General features: G+C 35.0%; 1 pseudogene; it reads left to right on the top strand.

Annotated features, from left to right (window-relative positions):
* Positions 1 to 348: 348 nt before the first annotated feature.
* LOC149792214 (uncharacterized) lies at positions 349 to 21,037 on the top strand (annotated as a pseudogene).
* The last annotated feature ends 790 nt before the right edge of the window (positions 21,038 to 21,827 follow it).

Below are 21,827 nucleotides of genomic sequence, written 5' to 3'. Positions count from 1 at the left end.
CGAAAAGAGTATTAGTAATTCCACTAATCAACAAGGCTATCGTTGGATGCATTTACGATGTCTTCAATACGGAATAATAGTATCAAGGGATACCGTGGGGATACTTATGCAATTACCGACCCTGTTGGTATACAACTGCGACTAAGGAGACGTCTTAGGAGACGACAATAATTTGGACAAGGACCGGATTACATTTGGCATGTCGATTCTTACGATAAACTCAAACAATATGGACTCTGTATAAACGGATGCATTGATGGTTTTTCAAGGCAGGTTATTTGGATTAATGTTTACATAACAAGCAGCAATCCAAAAGTAATCGCCGGCTATTATGTGGAAGCAGTGCAGATGCGTCACGGATGTCAGGCCTTAATGAGAGGTGATCGTGGCACAGAAAACGGCCATGTTGCTCAGATGCAAGATTTTATGACGGGAAAGGAAAGTTTCATTTATGGAAGAGGCATAGCCAATCAACGAATAGAAATGTTTTGGAATTTTCTGCGGAGGCAATGTTGCCAGTTCTGGATTGACACATTGGGAATGTTGAAGGAAATCGACTAGTTCACAAGGGATTTCATAACTATCAGCTTGATTCAGTTTTGCTTTATGGGCCTGCTTCAGGTACATTTAAATATAAATTTGTTTTGCCTCAATGTTCCTCTGAAAAGTGAATAGAATCATTATTTTCATACCCACATAATTTTGACACTTTTCGAAAAAGCATTATTTCTCCTTTTTTAAACAGCAGAAAGTGTGCAAACTACAAGTTGAATCAATTTAGTCCCATCCTTTAGGAAAAAAAGAATTTTTTTTAAACAACTGCAATTTTGTCCCTTTGATGTAATCTTAAAGAAAATGATCTAAAACTTCATTCTTTCTGTCTCGTTAAAACTGATTTTAAAAGAAAAGGAAGTAAAATAATTTTCTTCATGTCTCTTTTCTCCGAGTGGAGGTTTGGAAGGATTAGAGAAGTCAAATTACAATTTGAAGATCTCGGATTGTATCACGTTGACAATTAAACAACAAATATTACAATCACAGTGACGCACAAACGTTTGAACGGGTTAAAGAGAGAGATGGAGTTGCCCCTTTTATATTCTTTTTTATGCGTGACAATAAATAGTGATGGTTTTTTGAATGCATGTACTGGCAGTTGTGAAGAATTTGATTCATATTTATAGGAATGGGTATTGCAAATTTGAAGTAAATTAATTACAACGGCTCCTGAAAAATTAATCTAAGCAAATAAATACAATGAATAATTAAAGGTTAAATATGGAGGAAATTTTAAAAATGTAAACATTTCAGTTTTGTTGTAGAAAGTTATGTAAGACTCAAAATCCATTTCTCCTGTAAACATTCCTGCGCCCAAAATTCACGAAATTCGCCATAAAATTAATAACAAGGTACAGCTCACAACTACCGACTGTATTGCCTTCCCCCACCCCCCTGTCATTCAGAACCACCGCTAATATCTCTGCAAAACAAATTATGCCTTGGGTGTAAGTAGCCGAAGTAATTTACCAAAAATTCGCCTGAAATTTCTTCGCAAAAGAAGAAATCCAGTCTATTCAGATGGTCTCGGATCTTTTTGCTACTGGTCTGACTGTATGAGGTGTTACAAATGATACATTCGAAGTGGTAAGGGTGCAAGAGGAGACAGTGTTTATGTATAAATTGAATGTCGCATCTTCCTGCCTAATATAAAAAAATGTTTAAAAATTTATACAAGAGACGTCAAAAAGGTCCATATTTTTGGATAGCTATATTAAAACATAGCATATGAATATTATTCACTTGACCAGAGAAGTCAGTGGAAGTTCATAGCAAAAGAAGTTTATGCACTCCAATAGCAGCAGAGAGGATGAACAGACCACTTAATCCGTCACGTACGTTTTTTAGACAAAAAAAAATAGTGACCCTTCATAGAGGTCATTGATTGACCCAGACAAACAAGGGATGCGGTCCACACCCTCTCTGCTGCTATATTATTCTGAATAATCCTGGAAATTATCAGAGTAATCTTGAGGATCTTTAAATTTTAAATAATACTCTATCTCTGTTGGTGGTTTTTCTACTTTTGGGTTTATTCTTTTTCTTTTTCTGTAATACGCCATCAGACTTCTGTATCGATCTCCACCGCAATTTTTGCAAATCTGATATAATCCGCTAACGCCGTTGTTACATTCAACACAATGTCGTGAACCAGCATGATAGCATTTTGATAAAATATAATTGTGTCTCCTGCAATATTCTCCATGGCACCTTTTGTTGCATTTATATGTTGTTCCTTGAATCAACCACCTACAATTGTGCATTTATTAATGATATCTGTTTAATTAAATTTATTAATTTATCCAAATATTTTATTAAGACCCACACGATATCTTGTTCTTGGATCCTGTAAATTTATCGTTATAAATCCATGTGCAACTTGAGCTCGTGAAAAGAAATTTCTGAATTTATTATAATCCATGTCACCACCACACTAAGTTTGATGAATATTTCGCAGCGTTTGTGTGTCTATGCCATTAAACACAACTAAAATATTACAGTTATCTCTGATCACTTTTGGAATTTGTGTGTATCGTTGAGTAACATAAATGACATCTGTATTTTGATGTCTTCCACGAGAAAATATTCTGGCTGGATTGGATTGTTTGTCTAGCATCACATCATGATACAAAACTAAATTATTAATAAAACCATCAAGATCATCTACGGACGGTGCTTCTTCGATATCTGTTATAAAATTAATAATATTTTCTCCGTCATTTATTAATCTTGCATTTTCGTTAAAATCTTTTAATACTTCATAACACCTCTGATCATCAACGGATTGTGCTACCAAATATAACTTGTCCCATTTCAACCATCTCATTATCAAATTAAGTAGTAATTGCGTCTTACCCGATCCAGATGGTCCTATGATAATCATTCTGATGGAATTTGGTAACGCAGGGTGGTGTTTAACTGGCTCTCGTCGCCGAGTTGCCGAGAAATCAATTATATCCATATATTTTATATCATGAATCTATATTGTTTACGTTGTAGATCTAAAACTCCAACTACTGATTTAGCTACGGTTACAACAAAAAATAAAAAATAGCATATGGTGGAAAATATTCTGTATGCGGTAGAAAGAAATTTTCGTTTTTACCTAATAAGCGCGGTGGTGATATTGCTAATTTGATGTCAAAGTTTCCAGGTGCTCCATGGGCTAAATACCCAGGGGAAAAACATCTACCAGGATATAATTATTGCGGTCCTGGTACCAGAATTGATATCAGACTTGATAATGAGGATCAACCAAAACCAGGCGAGGAACCAGTAAACACTATTGATAAAGCTTGTCACGCTCATGGTGTTGCGTAAAAGCGTAAAAATCTACAAGACAGGCATATTGCAGATGTGAAATTAATTCACGCGCTAGATTCCATAAAAAGTAAAAATATCAAAGAAAAATTAGCTAATTGGTTAGTAAGATCTGCGACGAAAGGTAAACTCGTATTAGGGTCTGGTAATATATAATGGAATCAATTTATTATAGTCCAAAAGGATACTGGAAAGGTAAAGCAGCAATTAGTAAACTTGCTGATGCAGCAGCGGTTAAACATTCTACTGCTAAAGCGTGGTTATCCAAACAAGCAATATGGCAAATTTATCTACCGCGTCCTAAGAAAATTCAGTACGCGTATTTCGATGTTAATGTTCCTAATGAAGTTCATCAAGCAGATATTTTATTTTTATCACATGATACTGGACTTAGAAAAACGTACAAGTACGTGTTAACTGTTCTTGATGTTCCAAGTAGATATAAAGATGCAGAACCGCTATTAACGAAAACACCTGAAGTAGCTGATGCGTTTGAACGAATTTATCAACGAGGACCATTACGATGGCCAAATCTATTACAAGTTGATCCTGGCAAGGAATTTCTTGGTCCAGTATCATCGTTGATGAAGCAACATAATACCAAAATACGACGAAGGCATACTGCAATTCATCGTGATCAGGCAATTGTTGAACGATTTAATCGAACACTCGCTGAGCGGTTATTTGGATATCAATACGCAAAGGAATTTATTCAGGATACGAGATCTCGTGAATGGGTTGCAAGATTACCAAGCGTGATAGCAGCGTTAAATAACGAGATCACTCGAACGACAAACATGAAACCCATTAATGCAATTACAAAAAAAAAATATAACAATGCAACGACGTGATATAACACAGCCAGTGCTAGGTAATATCACTGTCAGGTATTTATACGAGCCCGTGAACTCTAAGGCGGTAAAAAATAAAGCGACTGATCCTATTTGGAGTGTTACCAGACACAAAATATCCACCGTGACAAGATCCTCAGGTAGACCCGCAATCTACAGACTAGATTCAACTGCTCCTCAACGTGGATTTGTACGTGAACAATTACAAGTAATTCCCGAGGATACACAATTACCACCGCGATCACTTAACTAGCACCGCGACGCCGATTACACTCGAGACAGGTCAACATCACATTTTCTCGTGTATGACCGCGAGTATTATCTTTTCTGTCTACGGTAAATTGTCTTGAATCATTATTCGAGTACCACCATAGCATTATACAATTACAACTTGCGCAATTATTATTCTGCTGCTGTTTTAACTCAATAATAAATTCAACATCAAGATCAAAGTCGCATTTATTTTTTATCAGATTGCTTGTATCCTGTTAATTTTTTTCTTATTATATCACTGTCGATGATGATAAGGTTTTTATTAACGATTTCAGGAATTATAATTCTCCGTAACTGAGATATTTTTCTAACCCTTGATACCGCTAAATGAACTTAATTTGACCACTCAATACGATCGTCTAAAATCCAAACTTGTGTATCAGAAATAGTTAATCCCTGAGACGAGTGGATCGTTATAGCGTATCCCAACACCCACGGAGATTTGTCAACGCGTAATGCATCTTCAACAACACTGATATCAACAGCGACAATATCATTTAATACGATATTTTGTTTCTAAGTCTGCCCTGGACTATCAACATTAATATTCTGTTTTCGTGTTTCTGATCGTTTATAACAAAACGGTACGGGCAATTCTGAGTATTTTTCTTTATGCAGCTGAAATAACTGTTGTTGTAAAGCGTCTCTGATTATTTTTCTGCTTGATACTATTAAATCGTTGGGTCTCCATAAATTCAAAAAATCGTTCATTGAGGTCTCTGAGATCACGTATTATTTCATACTGAATTTTGTTTGATTGAAATCTGATTAATTTTTTAAATTCCTTTAAATTTGCATCGAGAGCTCTATGATCATAATCTATTTCTTCGTAATAATCAACGAAATTTTTTAACCAATCATGTGAAGATGGTCCAACAAAAGGCGGTGGTTGACCATGATTGCCACACATTATTATAGCGGTATTTTTCGTCAACAACCAATCAAGAAACTTTTTTAATGTATCCAATGACACCGTACATATCTCGTCCCAAATAATTAGTTTAGGTATATATTTTTCTCCCATTCGTTCATGAATCCATGTATCCCCGCGCCACCGAAAGAAACCATCATAAGTGCACGATTGTACTTGCCGTTGTTTCATCTCTCGTGCAAGTCTATGTATGGGTGTCAGCACGATCATATCTGAATTTCTAAAAACATTAAATACTTGAGTCGTCTTGCCGCATCCACCAGGTCCATTAAGATATACTGTCTTATATCTAGTTATTGGATCAGTCACTGACGGCGCTTTCGACATTTCTGATATTGTATTACACTTACGATAAAAATCTCTCATCGGAAGATCTGCTGATTCTGTATAATTGTGTAACATTTCCTTTTTTATTCTCCATGAACTCCATCGTTCATCATTACTTGTAAATTTCATAATAGACACTAAATATCTACTCGAAATATAAAACGAATCTGTTGCGACTCTGTCTGCGGTCTCAGGAAATCTATCAATCATCGATAATAAATTTATAGAAACATAAGCCAACATAGAAGATCTTAGATGAGTATATTGTGGGGAGACATCATTTATGTAACTAACGATCGTACCCAATTTTGTTCCGTCGGATAAATAAACACTTTGTCGATTTACAAATATATATCTCGCTGTTGTATCAGCAATTATAAAATCGTATTCGGCATCATCTAGAATTAATCGTACGTAATGTCTTTTATGATCATATGCACCACCCTGAGTAAATTTACCTATGATTCTTCTATCGAGATCTTTTGCGGTTTTTTCGTTATTTTTAAGTTTAATTTCGAGAATTTAAGGAGCTTCTTTGATAATATCATCTTCGGAAACACCAGGACATTTTTCCTTAAATTCCTTAATGACTTTATCGAGACTGATATAATCTGGCATGGGCAACCAAACTTCGGTCTGCGCGTGATATGATATAATTGCCTCACTTTCAACCAAAGATGTCAGTATCGCACAATCTAGCATATATCGTAATAAAACTATAGGCGCCCAACGTTTTTCACAAAAATGTCTACCAAACCAAACATAACAAATTTGGTGGAGATTTTCGTTAAATTCAAATGACTCAACACAAGCGAATCCAGTCAGATCAAAATCAGGTAATGGTCCATTAATTGCCACTCGCGTCATCTCGTTTGTAGGGTGATCAAATCTTTTAAAGTACACAGAACAATCTCCGTATCCTAGAAAACTTCCCGGATGGCATGCAACCATGTCAACTGAAATAACATCATTTTAATTATACTTGGTATTACATAATCCACCGTGTCCATATTCGACGCAACTTGCGCGTACATCCTCGAGTAAATCAAATCGTGTTGGTTTCCATAATTTTTTTCTCTAGCAAAATGAGCCGCAACAGATGGAATGGTGAAACAATTAGTTAGTAATTTGTTAGTATTTTCCGCATGCTTGTACTTGAAAAACTTCTCAGCGAGATTTTTCATCTCGTCGTGGAGAAATTCTGTTCGATATATTTCACAGTTCGGTTTAACAAACTGATCAAATTCACCTTCCTCGTCACTTTTAAATAACCATACCGATACAGAATCGTTTTTACTTATTTTATTAATAAAATCAAACATCTCCCCCCCCGAAATATCTGAGGGGTAAAATCTAACAGTTCGATCACGTGGAAATATTGTTACTGCGCTAGTCCATGCATGCGCATTATGATCAATAATATTTATTGGAGCTCCTTTCGATTTATGTTTTGATTCGTATAATATTTCTCCGGTTATCGTTGATACTATTATTGGAAATTTTAATATTTTTCCTAATTCAGCAACATCTTTTATTGTAGCACCAGTATCCTTAACTGAATCAGCCCACGAGTTTATTTTTTCACGTCTTAAATCAGTTAATCCGTTTCCACGCATCGCCTTTGTAAAGTGTTCTATTACTCGTTCGGCTACACAATTTAACCTTGAAAATTTCATTGGTGCCAGTTTATCAACGCTAGGTTTTTCACTTATCTCATAGATTCCATAAATAACTGCTGTTACAGGGTACGCTCGCTCATAATACGGTTTATCAATACCAGTCAATAGACCCAGTCTGGATTTTTTACTTAATATGACAGTTTTATTATTACCAAGGACAGGATCATATTTGTCACGGATAATCCAACTATCTGTTTCTGTCAACACAATAAATTTTACTCTGAAGAAATATTTTGATCACCCTCGTACTCAGTGATGTAGTTAATAATAGTTGCCGCTCGTTTGTCATTCATTGTGGCATCAACAACCCTGTCCTTGACAGCATTGCGAATAATCTTGAAAGTTGACCATACATGAGATGCACCATCTGTGTAAAATTCTTTCTTGGCGTCATGAATTTTCGAGATGAAACTTTAATTTTTCGGATCAACCGAATCTCGTACTAGTAAGTCAGGAGATAATCTGTCGAGATTAAATTTATATTTAGAAGGCGTAGTTTGGGATAATTTCTCGAATTCGTTCATAATTAGAACAAGTATTTAAATAAGGAATATTATATATACATGATGAATCAGTGTATTTGGCTTATGATCGGCTCAGTAAATCGCTGCAACAAATCCTGTAGAGGTGAATTTTGTTGGATGCACTTACAAAGTATACGGCGTGGAAGTCTAGGACCAATACCGTGTCTGCGATGTGGTGTTGGAGTGCGAGAAAAAACAGGATTATGTGCAAGTTGCGATGCAAAACGGTTCAGAGAACTTAAGAGATATTATGACAAAAAATAAATAACAGTGAAAACGCTATAAAATCCGTGGAGGATTATATATCAAGATTTCAGACAAACAATGATTTAAACAAATAATATTATTATATAATGGAGCAAAATAAATTTGTCCCACATCCTTCAATAACAAACTACGAATCAAATATTGATGGTGTGATCAGAAATTGTCTGAAAAAAGTACCAGTTGGTTTTGTTACTAATACTGGTTATCTAACGTTTGCTGTTAAGAAGAAACATTATCATTGTCATCGTTTCATATACGAGTGTCACAAGGGATTAATCAAAGACGGTCTTGTAATCGATCATACTGACGGGAATCCTCAAAATAATAGTTCATCCAACCTTCGAGTTGTCACACAGAGTGAAAACTCTGCACGTGGTAATACTGGAAGATGTAAAACAACCGGAAAGAGGGCGGTAAAATCTATAAACATGGAAACTGGCGAAAAGATTATATTTCAATCAATGAACGCGGCTGCGAAATATTTTGACATTAATCCACATTCTGTATATTTTGTGGCGGAAAATATAACCATATCTGCTTTCTCAAAAAAAAAATAAACAAAGAATCACCTTCGAGTATTGTTAATGAGATAAACTGTCATCACTACCTCGAATTATATTTATCAACTATTTTTTTAATTTGGGTCACAGTATTTCTCCCATATACTACTTATTTTTTGACTCATACGAAAGGGAGATTACTTCAGTATGTATATATTTATTCGTAGATTTCTGATTTTTATGGTCGTAATTAGTCAGTTTTAACCATTTACGTCGTAATTAATTACTCTTAGAACTCTATTTATGGTTTTTAGCTCACAAAATAAATATATAAACGTATTTCCCATCATACAACATAGCGGAGTTATTTTTAGATCTGTTACGAGAAATCGAGGCAGAACACGCAGTTTTAATGCAGATATTTACAATCTGTTTATTGACCTCTGTTATAATACAAATCGATCTGTAGGTAATAATAATGCAGTGGTTGTATATAGACAGAACACGCTGTTTGAGTGAGATATTTACAATTTGTTACGAAAAACACGCTGTTTATATATGTACAGTCCATTCAGAATGCGCTGTTTTAATACAGAAACCGCTGTTTTAATACAGAAACAGTTGTAATAATACAGAAACTGCTATTTTAATGTAGAAACCGTTGTTTTAATGTAGAAATATGTACCGTAACTATATATTAATTTCTAAAACATATGTTTGTAAGAAGGTTCGATAGCTCAGTCGGTAACGTATTGGACTGTGACGCTCGCGGTCCAGGATCGAATCCCCATGGCTGACAACTGTCGGTGGTGCGCATAATTGCGATTATATAATAATTGGGGGGGGGCTATGCCAAACCCCCCCTGCTCAGCAGAACCCTCCAACCACACATCAACTGGTGGTTGATGCATGTTTTGTATCACCCATGGGCTGATTATTGGGGGGTGTTCTGCTGAGCGTATATGTTTGTATCGTCATTCATTCATTGTATGTTTGTACTGTCCTTCATTTATTGTATGTTTTTACTGTTCTTCATTCATTGTATATACTCATTCATTGCATATAATCATTCATTGTATATATTCATTTCATTGCATTTATTCATTCATTGTATATACTCATTCATTGTATATATAATCTGAGCTAGCTAAAACACTCGATTAGGGGCTCGTCATTCATTGGATGTTTGTACCGTCCTTAATTAAGCTATATGTTTGTACCGTCCTTCATTATAATCTGAGCTCACTAAAACACTCGATTAGGGGCTCGTCATTCATTGCATATATAATCTGAGCTCGCTAAAACACTCGATTAGGGGCTCGTCATTCATAATATATGTTGTGCCGTCCTTGAAACATCCCTCCGAACTCGTTAAAACACTCGATAGGGGTTCCATAGGGATATATTTTTTATCTTACATAGTTATATATTATATAATGAACCATGAAAATATTAAAGACATTATTTCTGCTATTAAAAAACTAGAAGAAAACGGAATTAATATATCTGATCAACTAAATCCTGAAAAAATAATTTCTGATTTTGAAACGTTAAAAATGAAAATAGGTATGTTCTATCATCTCAATATAAGATCATAAAGCGGATTCAGGCAGCTATGTTCCAGTCACTAGCTATGGTGAACGATGATCAAGTAAATGAATTTATTCCTCTTTCTGTTGCAGTAGAAAAGGTCAGATCGGGATCATCCTACGAGTACGAAACGAAGAAAACAATCAGTACCGGCATAAGATACTTAAGAACAATTATGTCAGCGGCTAACGAGGTTACAAGTTACCAAAGCAACCCTGAGTAGTAATATTCTGAAATATAAAATCTGATTAATTGGTACCACCCTATCAGAATTACAAAACTGATTGATTTACAAAAATTTGAGTACCAACCACCATATCAGAATTACAAAACTGATTGATTTACATAAATTTGAGTACCAACCACCCTATCGAAATTAGAAATCTGATTAATTTACATAAATTTGAGTACCAACCACCCTATCAGAATTACAAATCTGATCGATTGGTACCAAATCACCCTTTCAGAATAATAACAAAATATTTCAGAATAATAATAAAATATTTTTTTGTAGTTTTTTTTTGAAAACTGATTGATTGGCATAGTTTTAAGTACCAACCACCCTATTAGAATTATAAAACTGATTCATTTGCATAATTTTAAGTACCAACCACCCCATCAGAATTAATTAATTGAATTGATTTGCATATAAAAATATATTTTTGAATAAAAACATATTTCAGAATAATAATACAATATTTTTTGTAGTATTTTTTTGGAAAAGTGATTGATTTGTATGCCTTTAAGTACCAATCATACCATCAGAATTAAAAAATTGATTGATTTGTATAATTTTAAGTACCAATCACCATATCAGAATTAATAAATTGATTGATTTGTATCATTTTGAGTACCAATTACCCCAACAGAATTAATAAATTGATTGATTTGTATAATTTTGAGTACCAATTACCCCATCAGAATTACAAATCTGATTGATTTGTATTAAAAAGAAAAATATTTCAGAATAATAATAAAATATTTCAGAATAATAATAAAATATTTTTTGTAGTATTTTTTGGAAACTGATTGATTTACACAAATTTGTGTACCAACCACCATATCAGAATTAATAAATTGATTGATTTATACAAATTTCAGTATTAACCACCCCGTCAGAATTAGCAAACTGATTAATTGGCATAATTTTGAATATCAATTACCCCATCAGAATTAACAAATTGATTGATTTACACAAATTTGAGTACCAATTCCCCAATCAGAATTACAAATCTGATTGATTTGTATAAAAAAAAATATTTCAGAATAATAATAAAATATTTGTTGTAGTATTTTTTGGAAAACTGATTAATTTACACAAATTTGAGTACCAACCACCATATCAGAATTAATAAATTGATCGATTTACACAAATTTGAGTATCAACCATCCCGTCAGAATTAAAAAACTGATTAATTGGCATAATTTTGAGTACGAATTACCCCATCAGAATTAATAAATTGAATTGATTTGTATCAAAAAATAAAATGTTTCTGAATAAAAACATATTTCAGAATAATAATAAGATATTTTTTGTAGTATTTTTGGAAAACTGATTGATTTGCATAATTTTGAGTACCAATCACCCCATCATAATTAGCAAACTGATTGATTTGTATAATTTTTAGTACCAATTACCCCATCAGAATTAGCAAACTGATTGATTTGTATAAATAAATAAAATACTTCAGAATAATTTTTTTTGCAAAGCTGATTAATTTGCCCATCAGAGTCGAATTCATAAAAAATAAAATATTTCAGAATAATAATAAATTGTTTCAGATTATACAAAAACTGATTGATTTGTATAATTTACCCCATCAGTGCTAATTAACCCCATCAGACATACAATCTGATTAATCTGCATAAACAATGAAAAAAATATTTTTATTTATTTATTTATTTAGAAATATTTTTTTAAATTGATCGAGTTTAATACAGGAGTGTGCATAATTTAGACTCTGATCTCTGTTACAAATGATCTCGATAATATGCTCTCGACGGAGCTCATCGAACTGCTCTTGTGTTAATAAGAAATCCTCGTTTCCGTATTCATCAATAACTAAATTAACGTTAAATTGCTCTATGTTGGAGGTTGTGAAACGCTGTTCTGATGGCGTTTTCAAGTACTTCTTTGTCATATATAAAAACCACACGTGCTGGTACATTATATAATATTTACTTGACTAATTAAGATTTCACATACAGATTTATTACAAGCTCTTCTCCACGTAGATCAATTAAGCGATTAAGGTGGTCTGTGAGCTTAAAATTTATTCGTGTTAACTCATTATTGTGACACCGCAAATACACAGGAATAGTTGGTTCTTGCACGATTAAATTGCCAGGGGATACTTGTGGTGTAAATGTGTATAAAATATATCCTTGTTGAGCCAGCCTGATTTGATTTTCCGAGATCTATTTGATAGCTACCATCAATTACGTCACAAACCAAATTGACCACGATCGTGCTGGTTATATTAACGATTCCCGGAGATACTTGTCTGCCGCCGCCGTGTAGATCGTTATTGTATCTGAGAACAGTTGGAGGTGGGGCTAGTTTTCTCCAGGCATCGAGTATTTTAGGAAAGAATTTATCGATGAGATCATTGGTGAATACTTTTAGCTGGAGCACATTATAACCAGGAAATTTAAAATTCACTAGGTCAGCTTGTTTTATATTGTATGTGGTTAAAAATTTGTGTTTATGTTGATTTATGTCATCATCAACATAATTAATTGTTGCCTGAATTACTCGCAGGTGAAGATATTCCATATCGATTACCAGCTGATTTAATATTTCTAGGTGTTTGATAATCTATTTTTATGGGGGGTTCCATTTCCCGGTGATGACAGATTAAGTAAATGTTCCTGGAAAGCTTGTTGTAGTTTTTCTAAATATATCCCATGTTCTTGATTAATGATCTGAAAATATCTTTTTAGTTCAATCAGGTGAATGACATAAGATTATGTGCTTCCTCGGTCTTTTTGTTCATAAATAAAATCCCACTGCATATGGTCCTCATTACTGAATGTAAATCTACTGCCTAATGTTGCGCTTACTATTTCTAGCAAATGATCTTTGTATGATGGATTAATTTCATGATATCATTGTCTATCTGTGACATAATCAGATTTTTTGGTTCTGGTGGTCCTTCATACACTGGGGCAACATCCGGAAAACCTAGTACGGATCTTATCATGGACTGATAAATATCAACGGCATAATCAGGAGAATGTATCTCAACCGTCGAGGACAGCGTCGGTTCGTTGTCGTTAATTGATATTTTCGCTTCTTTTCCGGTTATTGATTTTATTCTACATTGAAATTCCTCATTAATTTGCTTAATCTCATAACTATCAGTGAGTATTCCGACAACAATCCAGTCAGGAGTACCATCTGGTTTGTTCTTGTCAGCAAATACAAGTGAATTATTTGCTGGTGTACCATTAAATGAATTTGATCTGATATTTGGCCAGCTGTATTATACCCGTAATTGAGCCAGTGCTATTTCCTTTACTGAAATTGCAGTAGGAAAGTTAATACTAAATTCAGGATTAGTTGAACTTACCGAGATCATCTTTATCTTTGGTGGAGTTGTATTAGTCACGATCTGCTGGAGTAATTCTGTCATTATTAGTACTTGTATCTTTAATACCGATACATTCGTGATATATTTTAGTCATCATTGAAAACTCAAAATCAGATATAATTCCATCACTGAGAGTCGCTGATAACAAGGAAGATAACTTCGAGTATGCTACCGTCGCTGTATGTAATCTTATCATGTGATCGGGTAACTTTTCATTCGTGCAAGTACATATTTTTTTTTGCAATGATATTGAGCACACCTGCAATCGTTGTTGCTGCTGAAATACAAATAGTTACGTCTACTGGTGCCATCATTGTCACCGCTAATAATATAACACCTGTTCCAGCAACAACAGCGGATACTGAATAAACAATCACATCAACGATAACTAATCGTCATCGATATTTCTTTACTTTTACTGTATACTGTTCGACTCGATCTTTTAATGTTGCCTGCCATTCACGCGCTTGATTGTACCTGTATTGTGCACCGTCCATATATTTTTATGCAGTAACCAATTGAGGTGTTTCAGCTACAAATTCCAAACACCACCAGTAAGATGTTGCGGTTAATTTCTTATCAGCTGCTTCCAGAATAAAAATTTCTTCGGTTCCGCTATTTAATATAACAGATACAACCCCGGAAAACTTATCAGTCGAATGACGCCATGGATACGTTGTAAATATTTCAAATTTTGCAGCACTGAACACAGACAGCCTGTACACGCCAGTGACTGTTGCAGTATATTTGATAGTTTTATTTTGCTGCGACCATGTTGCGAATCCCGATGATACTGTGCATACGATGTTTGTGATATGCCCACGAGTTATTCCGGCTGGAATTTTAATCAAATTGGTTTTATTAACGATCTCAGGAATCCCCGCTACGATGTCTTGCTGTGTATGTTTGATTGTGTCGAGGTTCGTCTTGATATCAACGAGATTTATGTCAACGGAGTGCGGAGTGCCGAAGAATTTATCTATGGATTCATCGGTTTTTTGAAAATTTCTTCGAAATCTTCCAAAAGCGCCCACGTGAATGTCATACTCGGCCCGCAACGTGGATAATTTACCATCTACGGTGTTGTAGTTGACATCAACGTATTTTTTGTTCCCGTGTCTTCGTCGGATGTTGGATCTCTTAACACTACTATCTTATTCCCGTTCATGCTTAGTTCACCTGTCATTGTGTCACCGGTATTTTTCACACGATTAGCAACACTTTTTGCAATTTCATCTCTGATGGTTTTAAGTGACATACTTGAATCCCTGATTTTGCCGCTGTCAGTAAACACAGGGATATTATCCGTGACCGCACCGAGTACTCGTCGAACTATATCATTCCATTTGATATTGCTAGCTTTTAGTTTTCAGTATCGATCTTGAAAAAAAACAACCTCATCTGGGTCAACTCCAGCCAGGTTCATGACATCAGCAAGTTCATGTTTTGTCGCGTATTTTGACAGATCAACGTCGCCGGACTTGTTCTCAACGCGTGAAGAAGATCTTCTTCCGTAAATATCAACCATTATATTTTAAGATCTGTTTAAAACGAATCGGTTGCCTGTATAATCATGCACGACTTTATGTGGCGGTTTGGATGATTTTGATATAGCGTTAAGTACATTAATTACTTCACGGCCGCATATTGGCGGATCTGTCATTGTTTGTGTGGGTAGCGTTGAATACCAAACTTATGTGTGAAGTGGTCCGACATACTTGATAAATTCAAGCGGTGGAGCTAACCCGTACGAATCAAAATAAACGATTCCACGTGGATCAACCGTGTATGATATCCAATGAGTACCAGGTCCTGAATTCGAGTCGAGATTAATAATACCTGTTTCGAGTTTGTTTGGTTGTTTTGGTAATTGATCTCGCATAAAAACACCTCTAAAGTTTTTTATTTTTAATCGTTTAGCATCATCAAGTAAATCAAAATTTGATGCTGGAACATCTAACGTGGAAGCCTCAGACCTCTTCCCCAACGAGATCCCGGTAATCTTAGGCCGCGTCCCTTTTTTGTATCCATTTCCTGTTACTTTCTTTACAGCCATTCCGGCAGCTGTTCCAACAGCACCTAATGCGGCTGCTTTTGCTACGGCTGGAGCGGCAGCAGCTATTAACGCTGGAATATCCGCGAGAAGTGGAAATATACCACTTGTTTTAACCATGTCCTTGATGGCGCTCGGAGAAAGATGGAATTGAACTCTGGTTTTTGATTCTATGGCTTTATTGAAATGTTTAATCTGATAATTTGTCAACGATAATTTGTTTGGACCACCACCAATCTGATCTCGTTTTAGTGATAATTTAGTTCCGCATTTGTTGGCGTTTTTTGATTGAAGCTTTTTGACCTGACCGGAGGTCAGAGTAACATTAACATAACTATACGACATTTTTTATATAAATATATTTTTCTAAATAACATGATCAAAGATTTTCTACTGGTGCATCAACGACTCTCATTCGACCACTACCACCTTCAAGTAACATGGCTTTATCGCTGAGTATAACCGCGATTGCTCTGTAGGTGCCGTGAATAAGGGGTAGACCAGGTATATCAGGAGGAGGGTTAGTAACACGAGCTCGAAAGTGTATATCATCGACAGATTGTTTGGACAAATCAAGATGTTCCAGTGAAAAATAATAAATCGGATATAAATTTGTAAAATCTAAATGTGATATTTGCAAACCGGTATCCACATTTTGATCACGTTCCATGAATGACATTCAACGATGATATGCACGCCCTACGTGATTTTGATCAAAATTTAACAATATATCTTCAGCTGGTTCTTGATATCCATTTATCTGCAAGGAAACTTCATTAACTCCAAGGTCGTCAAATATCATATGTGAACGTTGTTGATTATTCGTCCGATTATTATATGCCATGTAAATAAACCATTAACAGAACTTTAAGTAGCATCTGTGGTTACTGTTAACCATGATAGCAATGATGTACCGCCTTGATCCGTAAAAGAGAGTAATTTTTATTCTTCAGTAATAGATGGAATCATTACTGGCATCCACAATGAAAGCTTTGATATATTTACTTTACCATCAGCAACACCAGCATCTTGCCAGATTGCATCATTATCATCACCTTTTCTTACGAGCACAACTGTGTGTTTAGCTCCAAAGATGACCTTTCTAACATTTCTGCAAAATCCAAAGATGTGAGATAATGGAATTGCACGTGAGAAATTTCTATCATTTCCTGACAACGCTGCTCGGCGTGTTGCAAATCCCAAGTTGTATCTCGTATTAACACCTTTTATAATATCAAATTCACCTGGTGGTCTAGCTTGATGCTCAAAATCATCTGGTTGATTAACAACTGAAGTATCTCTTGGTGTCCCTAATTTAGTATATTGAACATGATCAGCGTTGTCAGTAGTATCCTTGGCAAACATCATTGTTGGACCGGCTGATCTTGTGTAATCATCAGAATATCTCGCTAGACCAATTATTGTTGTAGCAACATCAACATCATTCTGAATCGATTCGATATTTTTTCCATCAATCATGTATGTGGCGCTACTAAACAGTGCCATAATCCCATTCTTGACAAAACCAACACGCAAATTGGCACCATATGGCGTATTAGCTAAAACATTCGTTACAAGTCTACCTTCTACTTCAATAAACGCCTCAGCGGGCAAGAAATATTTACTTGTATCATGAACCTGTAATTCGATTCTCCCCCGCTGATTTGGTTGTCTTGCGTCATAGGAATAAAATTGATAATCACGTACCGATTCATTTTTGATGACCGGTTCATCCATATGAAATGTTGAGTCGGACATACGTTTAAACACTTTATTACAGTTACCATTTTTCCAAATGGTGATCTAAATCAACGTCGACGAAGACCGCTTCCTGCTATTAAATTTGATGTTATATTTCTTTCTGCTTCTTCAGATAATTCCGCTAGTTTTTGATTTGCATCCTGATTTATTATTTTACTTACGTCTGCGGGCATCACTTCAGTACTTGCCAGTTTCACTGGTGGTTGTTGTTTTCGTCGCATTAATCGTGCTAGTCTATCTTTGATCGCCGAGAACGCCTTACCAGCAACATTGACAATTGCTCCAGGAGCTTTTTCACGAACAGTATCAATATCTTTCATCGATAATTGTTTTGCAACAGGTGTTACCTTTAGAGCCATCCTTGTAAATAATCCCTGAATAACATCACCAAATCCATCTCCGTAAATAGCTCTGTAGATTGGTAATCGTGAGTTTACCGCTCTGACATGTGCGGATTTACGATGATTATTGTGTACTATCATCTTATTGTATTTACCATTTATCTAACAATTAGTCACTATAATCATCAATAAGTTCATCGATAAGTTCTCGGTAAACTCCGATATCCATGATACCACCATGAAATAATCGCCGACAAATATCAGCTGCTTCATTAATTATTTCTGGTGAATTATTTCCGGCACGTTTTCCTCCTGTGAGAACTTCTAACCGTGACACATCATTAATAATATTATCAGGACAAACAAAATTATTTCCCAGACCACTTCCCGTTGCTCCTTCTTCTGATTTCTTAGATGGTGTCATGTCAAATATATTTTTAATTTTCGACAGCGGTGAAAAATGTTGTTTTTTTCTGTTCGTTGCAGAGTTGAAGGAAGTTGATACTGGGAAAGTTGTCACTCTCTCCATGAAGTACTTTTACTTCTTCATATAGATTTCTATATTCTAAATCATTACTTCTAACCTGTCTTTTGTTTACATATGTGCGATATATCCTTTTAATAAGTTTATTATCATTTGTCCTTTCATGAGGGGGGTTTAAAATATAAGATTTGTTAATTATACAATATAATATTTTTTCAGGTAATTTTTCTCTTTGAGTATTTCTAATATCTTCCGCAAACCCTTCCTTAAATCTTGCAATTAATTTTATATGTTCTCTTACTGGTTAAGGTTCAGGTGTATGTTCTTTTCTCACGTCGGCGACTTCAGTACGAAGTTTTTCAATACTTTCAAGTATTTCTTCACCAACAGGTGGAGGTTGGGCCGCAGCTTTATCAGTTGGAAGATCTCGTAAAATCTTCTTTGTTTAGTTCTTTTGCTATTTTTTCAGTTTGGTCTGCTGTTTGTTTTGATACCGGAAGAAGATCTTCTTTGATGACAGTTGTAACTTTTTCAGTAGCTGCAGTGACGGGTTTAAACAGTTTTTTAGTGTCTTCTTCGTGCTCAACTTGTGCTTCTTGCTGCGCTTGTAGATTTTTTCTGAATGAATCTCGCACGGGAAGAAATTTTTTAATTACTTCTAGTCTCTCTCGTGTTATTCTTGCAGTATGAGATTCTGGATGTACCATTATTTTTAATATAACAATTTTTTAATTAATAGCAGCAGAGAGGGTGTGGACCGCATCCCTTGTTTGTCTGGGTCAATCAATGACGCGGTATGGTAGTTACCTCTATGAAGGGTCACTATTTTGTTTGTCTAAAATACGTACGTGACGGATTAAGTGGTCTGTTCACCCTCTCTGCTGCTCCAACCCCAAATTTATACCTGCATTTTTAGTGTCCGAAAGTCATTTTTGACACCATGTATTTCTCACGGTGCAAAATAGTTGCCACCCATGCCGATTTTGAAATATTCTACATGCCTTGAACTAATATGTCTACTGCTATATGGCTAGCTCTTCTTCCCGGCCGACTCTTGGTACTTCACTATCTACATGCTGCAGAGTAACTATGGGAGGCATACATGCCTTAAATCAGTTTCAAAAACAACACCAGCACCAAATGCCTAATTCACAAGTATATCCATGTCTTTCATTATTAAACAATGATAGCTGAAAAAGTCACACCATAGCCTTATGTTAAGAAATTTCACTGGAGCCATTTTACGAAACTATCCTCTGCCACTTAAGCATGGTAGCTATCGACCTACAATCATGGTGTGATCGGTAGGACAGTCCTACACCGTAAGACACATCACCCAAATTTTTTGTTCTTGGGTGATGGGTCTTACGGCCTAACTAACGGCGCTATGTAGCGAGTTTTTATGTCGACTAACAGTGTAACGAAAGTCAAATTTTCAGGAGTATCAGACACAATCAATAACGATGCTTTTCTACAAAGTAAAGTTATAATGTTTTTGCCAGACTTTACTGACCCAGATGTCTTTACTCTAATAAATTCAAATTCTCACAAAAGAAATGGATCTGTTTTCAAGTTTCGTTGGCCTGCATTTACCGACATAGGAACAGGCTATACAAGGCCGTTATTTGGATAGTAACACATATCACAAAATCAAAAACATGTGCAATGTCTTACATTGTAGGACTAATCCGTAGGATTTACCTCGAAGATGCGAACGACCGTCTGTTGCGTATGACGTTATAGTCGAACATTCCGGCAAGCCTCTAATATTCCAATATATAGCTTGCACGTTAATTTTAAAGTAAAAATGATGTTTGTGTAGTATACGGTCAGAAAATGGTGATCACAAACAGAAAAAAGCGTATCGTCCTTCTATTTTGTTTTAATTTATAAAAGTAAAAACATGTTTTATTTGATGATTATCTATCAGATACAAGCAATCAAATGAATGTAAACGTTGAAAAGGTTTTCGATCGATCGATCGATCGATCGATCGAGAGAGTCCAGGCAACAAGCGGGAAAGTTGACAATAAATATCAAGCCAGAGAAATTATGATGTTTGAAATAGTCTTTTTTCTTCTTAAAATGGGAATGGGTATTTTCCACTAAAGAAATGAAATTAACAACCGATTTCTTTGCAGAATGACATCGATAGCATTTTCCAGGTCTGAAATGTGCATCGTATAAGACCAACCAAAAACCAAACTTGCCCAAATGGCCGACCTGTTGTGATGTACAAATTACCAATGACTTATGGAACCCGGAGCTACCTCCAGTCAGTGGACGAAGACCAAATAGAAATCTGTCGAGAATAATGTGTATTTTGAGATGAATATCCACGTGACAGAGATGTATTTAATATCTGTTCTCTCTACATGGAAGAAAAGGGATGGACATCGCCTAAAAATATCGACGACGCTTTGCAATTGTATTGTAATGTACGAAACATGTTACTTGTGGATTTGTTACGATAAAGGCTTTAATATTGCTGTGATTCTATGATGAGAAATATTATTTCCTTCAGCTGATTAACACTAAATGATCTTCAAATGAGACTTCGCTATATCTCTACTTATCCAAGTATACTTTGCTAATATACTTCTTTATTCCAATAAAAAATGTCTAAGTTTTCGTTTCTTGTTTCCCCTTAATACAAACAGAGAGAAAAATGACAAAGTGTGTTTAGGACGACAGCTACAAACTTTTTAATAGAACGTGAAGTAAAATTTGGTAACGAATGTCATAAATGACATTTTGAAGCTTTCGCAGCAAAAAAATTTTGGGAATCTATGTCGAAAACCGCAGAATTTTCATTATATAATGGGACACAAAATTCGACTGAGTTGTTATTCTGTGACTTTAAAAGTTTGCAATTGCAAAATAAATTTCGTTTTCGCACTGTAAGTTTAGAAGAACATCATTCAACTGAAACATATTATTGGCCTGCCTCTCTCTCTCTCTCTCATATATATATATATATATATATATATATATATATATAACCTAAATACAAGTTATTTTTAATTTTATTTTCAACAAATGAAATTTTAAACGAGTTTTCTATTTGACATAAAAATAAATGAAAATAAAATATGAAGGTTGACAAAGATGGGCCAATAAAACTTGATCTGCCCCTTTATATCCTATATTCAAACTTTGACCTTCGACCTAGCATCCATCAAATCAATGGGCTCTTGCCTTTATGCATGGGTAAAGGAAGTTTAAGGTTTAAACAAAACACACAAAAACAACAGTAAACTCAAGTATTGTTGTAGATA

This window comes from Sinohyriopsis cumingii, chromosome 9 (assembly GCF_028554795.1).
Source record: "Sinohyriopsis cumingii isolate HCF-2022 chromosome 9, ASM2855479v2, whole genome shotgun sequence".
Lineage (NCBI taxonomy): Eukaryota > Metazoa > Mollusca > Bivalvia > Unionida > Unionidae > Sinohyriopsis > Sinohyriopsis cumingii.
The sequence above is the reverse complement of the archived record's forward strand: the minus strand, read 5'-3'. Positions and strand labels throughout refer to the sequence as shown.